This window comes from Sphaerodactylus townsendi, linkage group LG12 (genome assembly GCF_021028975.2).
Source record: "Sphaerodactylus townsendi isolate TG3544 linkage group LG12, MPM_Stown_v2.3, whole genome shotgun sequence".
NCBI lineage: Eukaryota > Metazoa > Chordata > Lepidosauria > Squamata > Sphaerodactylidae > Sphaerodactylus > Sphaerodactylus townsendi.
The window spans coordinates 53179068-53189224 of record NC_059436.1 but is presented as its reverse complement, the minus strand read 5'-3'; positions in this window follow the sequence as shown (position 1 = coordinate 53189224).

Genomic DNA, 10157 nt, shown 5'->3' with positions numbered 1-10157 from the left:
GCATAATTTTATAGACTTCAGTAATATCCCCCCTCAGGCGTCTCCTCTCCAAACTAAAGAGCCCCAAACACTTCAGCCTCTCCTCACAGGGAAGGTGTTCCAATCCCTCAATCATCCTCGTTGCCCTTCTCTGCACTTTTTGTCTCTTCGATATCCAGTTCCTTTCCGAATTATCCCCAGCATAGAGTTTGCCTTTTTCACAGCTGCCATGCATTGAGTTGACATTCCCATGGAACTATCAACTAAGATGCCCAAATCCCTTTCCTGGTGTAAGGAATTCCATAGAAGCAGAAATAAAAGGCTTTTGGGGTGTAAAAGACCGTTTATTCAGACATCTTAGAAAGCTCATGTACACGCAGTGGCAGGAATAAGATCTCCCGCCAGAAACACAGGTTATAACTCTGTCCATCCCATCCCCCCTCCCGGATTCCCATGGGAACGGAGGTCTCATCTCCCTCATGAGATAAGGTCTCCGCCCGGACTGGCCCATCGCCCGGGCTGTGGAATGTAGTCAAGGAGCCAGGCGGCTGCCCTCATCAACACCATTGGATCCTTTACACTCTGCCTCTGTAAAAGACCCCTCCCTCAGGTTTGTGCGGAAGAAATTTGCTTGAGGTGATTGGGAAAGCAGAAATAAGAAATGAGGGGTGTCAATATTTTGAATAAACCCATTGATTATACCCAGAGATACCCCACCCAGAGACTAAATATTGTAAGCGTTCGCGATTAAGCGAGAGTCCAGGATGAAGCGTCAATTCGTAATGCTTGTGGCCATCAATAATAGTGGTGGGGGTCTCTCGGTAGTGGAATTATGAGCATCGGGAAAGCAGAGGAGCCTCATAGGTAAACTGGAGATGGAAGACAGGATGAATGTTACTAAAGAGAGTTAAGAGCAAAATCCAATCGAGGGCAGTGACATCATTAATCGCCCCAGTAATCTGAAAAGGTCCCACGAATCTTTTTGCCTGGTTAGAAAATTTATGCGTCTCTGAGATTTTGGTAGACAAATACGCGAAGCCCTGCGCAGAGGGAAATCGGCGGTGCTTATCCGTACAGCTTTTGGGAGTCTTTAGCCTGTTGTAAGGCAGTCTGGACCGTTCCACCTCGGCCAGAGATGAAATCCCATTGTTGAAACTCTGGAGGATCGAAGTATACTTCATAGTTTGCTTGTTGAGGAAAAGGCGACGGACACAATTTGAAGGGGTCTTTTGTACTGCTATGAACGCATTGTTATAGGCGTGCCTCTACCATGAATTAGCGCACCAATTGTCTTGGTGGTAGTTGGTGTAACTTTCGCGTAAATACTGCTCCTAGGGTTCTGTTAGTTCTCTCCGACTCACCGTCACTTTGAGCGTGGTAGGGGCGGCAACCGCCCGGAGGCCTAACAACCTAAGCTTTCAGAACTTTAGGGGAAATGAATTCAGGGGCGGCGGTCGGAGACCCACTATGCCAGTAGTGCAGGCAGTAAACATACTGAATGAACAGGCAGCTAACTTAGGAAGCGGAGGGATGGAAGCACATGGAATAAAATGGGCTTGTTTAGAAAATAAGTCACCACCACCCACAAGACGATGTTGCCATGACTTTCTGGCAAATCGTAATAAAATCCATGGAGATGACTTCCCAGGAAGTGGAGGCCACGGGAGAAGGTTTCAATAGCCCATGGGGCTTTCGAATAGTTTTGGCTTCTGCACAAACAGAGAGCAACCTTTACAATATACCGTCTCAATGTCCTTAGCATCGCCGCGCCACAGAAATTGACTGGCCCGGGCCAAATGCAGAGTTTTAGAAAGCCAAAATGTCAGCCCGGCGGGCATCATAGCCTCGAGAACCTGCTTGGGAGGGAAGCCGCGTACCAGCAATCCCCGCCCGTAGCCTTCGTCTCCAAGCACTTGGTGGGGAATTCGCCTTCCTCCGGAGGCTACAGTAGCCCAGCCTCCTCAAGTTCCCGTAGGAAAGGAGAGACCAGGCTGGGGATAGGCGGGAGAGGAGGAGTGGATGTTTGAGATCGGTGACAGCCAGCCCTAGTGGGAGGAAGAGACAGTGTGAATGTCCGTAAGCATCCACCTCGAATTGGCTTGTGAGGCGCATCAACCAGTTATTGGTTTTTTCGGAAAAAAATGGACGTGAAAGCGAGAAAAGAAATGCGGCCCAACGAAGTTGCCGGACATCTTGAGGGGTGGAGAGGCCAGTTAGCATGATCCGACCAAACTTGAAAGGGTGTTTAGCCCCCTCAGCCAGTAAGCCAGAATTGGGAAGTGCTACTTTAATGGCGCAGTCTCTTTATCCCCTACAGTCCAGTTAAGGAGTTCAGCACCGGAGAATTTCTTTGATAAATAAGCACCGCGGAACCAGCCTATCATCTTTATTTCCCTGCAACAGGGCTGCCCCAAAAGCGCTTTGTCCGAGGGCATCCGCGTGAACCACAAGCGGGGAATCTGGGTCAGGGTGCTTAGGATAGGTTCGGTGGTAAAGCAGACTTTAAAAGCTGAAAGGCTGTCTGACATTCTTGGACCAGGAAAGGGGCCGGGCTTGGCGGACAGTGGATCTTACCCCTTAGTGCGTAGAGGTCTGTGAGAAAGTCAGTTCAGCGGGTGGGGTATAAAGTCCACGATAGAAGTGAAAACCTAGAAAAGATTGGAGTTCTTTTTTGGTTGGTAGGGAGCAGGCCATTGGAGGACCGCATCAATCTTAGCAGGATCCATTTTGAGCCCTCGGGCCGAGATCAAAGGCTAACCAAATAGTCAATAGAGGTTTGGTGGAAACAGCACTTGGAAGTTTGGCAAGGGAGTTGTTGGTGGCGTTTGCTTCCCGGAACCCATGCTTCATGCTCCTCCATGGTTTGTGCCTAAATCACAACGTCATCTAAGTACACCACTCCTCCCTTGTACAATAAATCCTTGGAGAACTTCGTTGATAAAAGGGCCATAAAAATCGGGGCCCCACTTAGCCGAATGGCATTATTAAGTATTCAAACTGTCCAAACTTTGTGTTAAAATGCAGTCAGGTGTTCATAGCCTTCAGCAATTCTGACCTGTAGTAGCTTCTCTCAGGTCAACAGTAAGATCGTCCTTTGCTTGTCGTCTAAAGGTCGTAGTCAAAGGCAAAGAATTATTTATTGGACAGGAGACTGCATTGAGTCCTCGGTAATCTGTGCAGAGCCGTAAAGACCCATCTTTCTTTTACAAACAATACAGGGCAGCATGTGGTGTGTGTTTGGTGGCCGCCCGTATGAACCAGCGGCGAGGTTCTTGTCTAGAAGGCACGAAGTTCCTTCTCCTCATTGGGACTCATCGCATTGGAATTCTACCTTTGGGCAGTTCGCCCTGGCTGTGTGCGATTTTGCAGTCAGTGTCTCTATGGGAGTGGCAACTGATCAGCATTCTTATCCTGAAATACTCTGGCTAGATCTTGATGCGCCCGGTGGGATGCGGTAGAATGGAGCAATGGCTGATGAAACCAGGGGTGTGTGTCAGGAGAAGTCGAGTTTCCCCCAATTCATGTGTTCCCGCAGGGAAGGGTCAGTGAATTCAAGATCCTTTCTTTCCAAAAGGAATTTTGGTTCATGCAACAACAACCATGGCATGCCCAGAACTATGGAGTGTTTGGCCACGGTAGAGATAAACTAATTTTCTCCCAATGAGCCGGTACCGGTTGCGTTGTTTTTGAATGGGCGGTCCTTCCGGCTCGAGAGGACTACCGTCATTTGGGTAGATAGTATAGGCAACAGAGGACAGTCTGAACCTAGCTCCTCTACCACCTGGGGCGCGGTAAGCAATGGGAGCAGCCAGAGATCCCACAAGGGCTGAGCTATATCTGAGCTATGCTTAAGCGGGGTTGGCCAGCGGCTTGGATTGTAATGGGGCGCTACCTTCCTCACCCGGCGTCTGGAGTGAACCCATGTCCATGGGGCTGAAAAGGCAAGTAGCTGCTTCCCCCTCCTCCGGTGCTTCGATGACTGCCTTAGAGCCGAGCCCGTTGAGGCGGCCCTGATTCTTGTGATGTGGCAGATGGGAATGCTGGCGGCTGGAGGCGGTTAGCTTCTGTTTGGGCAGTTGGCGGCTAGATGACCTGGACCTCCCGCAGTAAAGACACAATCCCAGTCGGCGGCAGCTCGGAGAGTGGTCTCGGTAGGCTGACTGGAGAAGCGGCGAGGTGGGCCGCAGTGGTAGGCTTGGCGTGGGGCGGCCTCCCGGCACAAAGGCGTGCCTCTAAGCGAGAGCGCCACCTGGGATCCCAATTCAATCCAATCAGCAATAGTGCGGGGGGACCGAATTAAAACACCGTTTCCATGGCTTGCCGTCGACAGCATCCAGAAGTATTAGCATTTCATGCGTAAGGCCACTCAGGAGGAGTCGAGCAGCGCCGCCTGAAATTCGCGGGCAAATTCTTAAAGCTTGGCGGTTGCCTTGCTGGAATAGTTTGATGGATGCCCGGATAGCTTCATTTCGCACCGGATCTTGGAAGCGAGCCCTTAAGGCTTGGAGAAATCACGAGGTACCGTCAGTATCTTCATCTTGCAGGTTCAAAGAGTCACAAACCAGTCGGCTGCTACCCCATCAGGACTTCGAGCCCCGATGTCCGTATTTTTTTAATCCGAACCCGGTGCTCATCGTCACTTAGTCCTCCATGTAGAATTATCGAGTTGCAAAGATGAAGTAAAGGGAAGTTTGGAAGCGGTCCCATCCCGAAGCGGGCAGGTATTGGAGGTCTGTAGTAACCCCTCTCCCGCGGCCCTTGGCCATGGCGCAGCGGATTCGCGCCGTTGGCGGGTTGAGGCAGCGGTTGCGCGGGGCGAGTCGGTGGAGGTATCAGCGCCCGGTGCCACTGGTGTTCGGTGGGGCGGTCCTTGGAAGGTGGCGCTGGACCCAGCAGCGTAAGCCCCTCTGGCGGCTGTACCGTGACGGCGTAGACTCCAGCAGGTTGTCTGGTCTGCTGCTTCTTCAGTTCCCCTCTCCAAGGCGTAGCTCTCTCTCCTTGCGAGTCAATACATCCTGGTGCTTGTACAAAAGCTGCTTTCTCTCGTTCCAATTTAGCCAGTTAGATCGTTGAACAGCTGCAGTAGGATTCCTCTGTATGCTAGGAAGGCCTGAACGCTTCGTTGGCTGGCAAGTTCAGTTTGGAGTGTTCAGGACTTTATCATGGACTGATAGATTCTCGCATATTGCCGTTGGGTAGCATCTTTGTACGGTCAATTGAGTTGGACTATGCTGCTGCTCGGTCTCACCAGGTTTTCCGCGCTCTTGCTGCAGCTGTTCGTTCCTCTTCCCATAGCTGGCGTTCACGGGCCCATGCTTCTTAAGGCATCTCGCAGTCGGCCACTTCACTCATCCCAGCTCTTCGATGGGAGAGGAACAGATCGGCACAAGTGCGGAAACTCTCGGACTCCTCGTCGTCTGGGCCAGCGAACATCGATGCCAGTGTAGCTCCGGGGCATCTCAGGTGCAGCAGCTGGTCGAGGATCAGGGGTCCCGATCCGGGCTGATACGGATACCTCAATCCTGGTATAGTCCAGTGTCACGGTGGTGTTGGATGGGCCCCAGTGCTATGCCACGGTGGGTCTTTAGAGCATCACCAAAATCACGAGTCAGGAATGCGTTCAATGGACTCCTGGTTGCCATGAGAAAGGTGGTCAGGCCCGTCTCCTCCGTGACAGGTTGCATCTGGGTTTGTAATCCATGTCACAGCGGGTAGATATCCGATCACAGGCTCGATCCATAGACAGCGCTAAGCGACTCATGTAAGTCCCCATGAGTAGATCTTCCGTCCCTCGTTCCAGCGGGTAAAGGAAGACTCGTGTGCTGATCACCGAGGGGGGGGCGGAAAGAATCCTGGCAGACGTTCTCCGCGCCGGTTCCTCCAGATCCAGAAGGAAGGTGAACCCTCTTTGGGGGGCCGCACCTTCCACAGAAACATCCAACCTCTCCATGCCGAGACACCAGAGGTCCACTGCACTAGGAATATAGATGAATTAAGATTCCTGCCACAAGGTAAGGAATTCCATAGAAGCAGAAATAAAAGGCTTTTGGGGTGTAAAAGACCGTTTATTCAGACATCTTAGAAAGCTCATGTACACGCAGTGGCAGGAATAAGATCTCCCGCCAGAAACACAGGTTATAACTCTGTCCATCCCATCCCCCCTCCCGGTTCCCGCTTAGGAGCGGAGTCTCATCTCCCTACCGCGAGATAAGGTCTCAGCGGACTGGCCCGGGCTGTGGAATGGTGAGCCAGGCTGCCCCTCTCATCAACACCATTGAATCCTTTACACCTGGTCTGTGACTGATAGCACTGACCCCTGTAGCGTGTATGTGAAGTTTGGATTTTTTGGCCCTATGTGCATCACTTTACATTTTGCTACACAATTTGTTCCATTTTCTAGAAGATCGACTGGGATGCCTTGTTTGCCAGGAACGTGAAGCCCCCGTTTGTACCCACTTTGAAAGGTGCTGGTGACATCAGCAACTTCGACCAGGAGTTCACCTCTCTCCTGACTCCACCTGATGGCCTCCCGGCTCTCACACCGGAGCAGCAGGCCGTCTTCAAGGACTTTGACTTTGTCTCCCGACACCTCCTTGAGATCTGACTGGACAGGGCTGAAGCCCCAGCTTTGTTACCACTGGAGGAAAGACTCAGTCACTGGTTGGGTATAATTAAGTTTGCAAAATGCACACAAAGGCTTGTTGGGGATGGGATGAAGCGTTCCCATGGTGATGGGGAAGAAGTATTTCCACCGGAAGAACATCACCTTCCGCATGGTTGATGCCAGTTTGCTGAGCTTGACAGATTTTCCTGGAAAAATCTGGGCAATTGAAACCAGAATCTAGTGGGAACCAAGATTGCTGATGTCGTGACAGTCTTGTGGAAGAGACAGGAGTCCTACAGCCAGTTCCTTCTCCCTCTGGATCTATTTAGTCCAGAGCAGAACATCTGAAACCAGGAAAGGACTTCTTAGCTCAGGAAGACTCCTCTTCACATGATCTTATAAGCTCCTTGGAAGTTTGTTTCTTTTAATAGCCACATTTGTTTATTTCGGGCCCCTTCCGCACACGCAAAATAATGCGTTTTCAAACCACCTTCACAACTGTTTGCAAGTGGATTTTGCCATTCCGCACAGCTTCAAAGAGCACTGAAAGCAGTTTGAAAGTGCATTATTCTGCATGTGCGGAAGGAGCCTAAGCTTCTTTAGGACATGGGCATCCTTGGCATTTTTTTAATAGTATTTATTGGTTTTATACATTACATAACAATAAGTGCTTAAAGAAAGTTTATTAGAAATGCATTAACATAGTCAAATTTTTCTATCCATACTGTACATATTTTAACTTGTTTTACTCCGTTACGTTAATACAGCAAAGTGAAGATGCTTCAACTTTAACATTTACAAAGTTTAAACGACTAGAACTATAAGTGAAGCATAGTAGAACAAGAAGAAAGGAAAAAAATATGTAGAGAGAATTACAAGTACAATACCTTTCATTACCTATACACTAAAAATTGAAATAGTATGAGAAGGTGACTTCCCTCCATTCTTCCCAAAATCTGATTTATATTGTATCCATGTCTTGGCAAGCTATTCCAAGTTTACTCACATCGTTTGCTCTGTTATCACAGTGATTCATATATCTTTTACCTCTTCAGAGAAATCAACTTTACTATTTCTTTTTTATTAAGTATAATTGATTATTAAAGCTTCTATAAATTACCTAATTGCCATTGTCTAAATTCTACAAAATGAACACAAACAGGTGTGCGGCGTGAAAATAATTAACCCAGGAAATAGCGCAGCACACCGGCTGGCTGGTAGTGAAAACGTCAACAATAATAATCAATTGAATAGTCTACTATTGTTTCAAAAACTCAAATGTATCTTATTGACATAAGTTCTTAAACTTTTTGTATAATTTTACATAGTAATGTACAATGCATCACAAATCCTAAATGTAAAGAGGTATAGTTCATAAGAAGTTAAATTCCTTATTCAGTGCTATGTATCAAAAACAAAAGCAAAAGAAAGCAAACCGCAAAAGTCCATAACAAAATGCGGTGCCAGCAAAATCTTGCCAAAGAGTTCGAGTGCTGCTCAGCTGCTGCGAGATTCAAGCGTCACTGTTTAGAAGCTGCTCCGCTGTGGCAATGCAAGCCTCGATTAATGATGATATGAATGGTTCAATAGTTCAAGTCAAACGCAATCGCGTATTTGCGTTTTCAATCATCCATCTTCTTCAGGAACATGCTAGTTTATTATAAATTAATTGAGCCAACCATCTGTAATCTAAAAATAATAACATATCATATAACATTATTCTTAATATCATAATGACACTTTTCATAATTACATATTACATGGCATCAACAATATATATACATATGCTTTGCTCTATGAACTTACATTAGACAAGATGTCTTAGACCTCAGCCTTTAGCTATCCATGTGTTGTCTGTGTGCAACTGCCTAGTGACAGTAATTATATGTTCTTTCTAATCAATCACAGGTGTGAAGTGCTCTGCTTACATTCAGTTAAGGTGACAGGAAAAATCAAGATCTTTATTTAAGCCAAATATGTTGCTTTGGAATTTGAAAATGAATTTATTCTCTTCCTGTAAAATAAATTTGTTTAAATCAACAAATGGGATTTGTTTGTATTTTTTAAGAACCAGAAATCTCATATCATTTTCTGAGTGTCCATGTTCCCTGAAATGTGTTACCAAGGGGGCTTCTTCTCTGTTGTGTTTGATATTTGATTTATGCTCAGAGATCCTCAATTTGATAGCACGTGTTGTTTTACCAATGTACACCATATTACATGGGCATCTAATAAGGTAGACACAGTTAGTAGTGTTACAATTAGTGAATTCTTTTAATGTCCACTTAAAACCTGAATAGGAGTCTATTATCAAGTTGGTATTCAGGGAAAGAGGACAGAGCATCTGCCACAATTGAAGTGACCAGACACTATTGGTGGTGTGCTGCGCTATTTCCTGGGTTAATTATTGTCTAAATTCTATCACAATTTATGTTTAGTCAATATATATTTATCCCATATGTCCCAGTTAATTAATTGATTCTTAGTTGGAAGTTGAAGTTGGTTTGTCGTCTTTATGTGGTGTGATATAATATCAGCCGTTCTAATTTCCTGGACTTTGTGGACTCATTCATCTATGGTGGGAAGAGAAGCTGTTTTCCATTTTGATGCCACTAGGATTCTCGCTGCTGTTGCTAAATAAAGAAATAATCTTTGTACATTAGTTGGGAATATTGTATCTCCAATCACAGGACTCAACAGGTAAGTTTCCATCTTAAATTCAAAATTTATTTTTATAACCTTCTGTATTTGTTTGTGGATTTTGTGCCAGTATTTCTTAATCTTTTTGCAGGACCACCATGTGTGCATATAAGAACCTACTCCTTCTCCACATTTCCAGAAGCAAAGATCTCCAAACCTGGATGCTATTACCAGGAGGCCCTCTTGGAGCCACCCTGAAAGTCTGGTGTCTCTGTCTTCAAAAATGTGCAGCCTGCCTACACACTCAGAAATTCCCCATTGGCTACAATGGAGCAAAGTCACTGCAAAACAAAGAATCTTGGGCAAATTTCTTGGGGTGCCTGGAAGGGATGTATTTTTAAAGCTAGTGACACCAAAATTTCAGGGTATCATCTGGTAACTATTCTTATGATGCCACCCAAGTTTGGTGAAGTTAGGTTCAGGGGGACCAAAGTTATGGTCCCTCAAATGGGTAGCCCCCATCTCCTGTTAGCTCCCAATGAAAACAATGGGGATGGGGGCAACCCATTTGGAAGTCCCATAGCTGCTGCTGAACCAAACATCCTGAAACCAGGTGAAAATTATCATCAGAGAGCAGTCTCTGGATGATGCCCTGAAATCATGGTGCTGCTAGCTTTAAAAATGCGCTCCCTGCAGGCCGAAAAAACACCAAAAATACCCCCCCAAAGCCCAAATACCTTGCATTCACATTTGTTCATTTTTGGGCAAGACATAATCGGACAATTTTTTGTCGAATGTGCCCAAATTTGCCCAGATTCCAGCCGAATATGGTATTTGTTTCATCTGAATCTCCAACCCTCAAAAGTGATGCTGTTTCAGGGTGGGGGAGCGTGGTAGGAGTGATTCTTGTTTTCAGGCACGCGTCAAAGGGCTT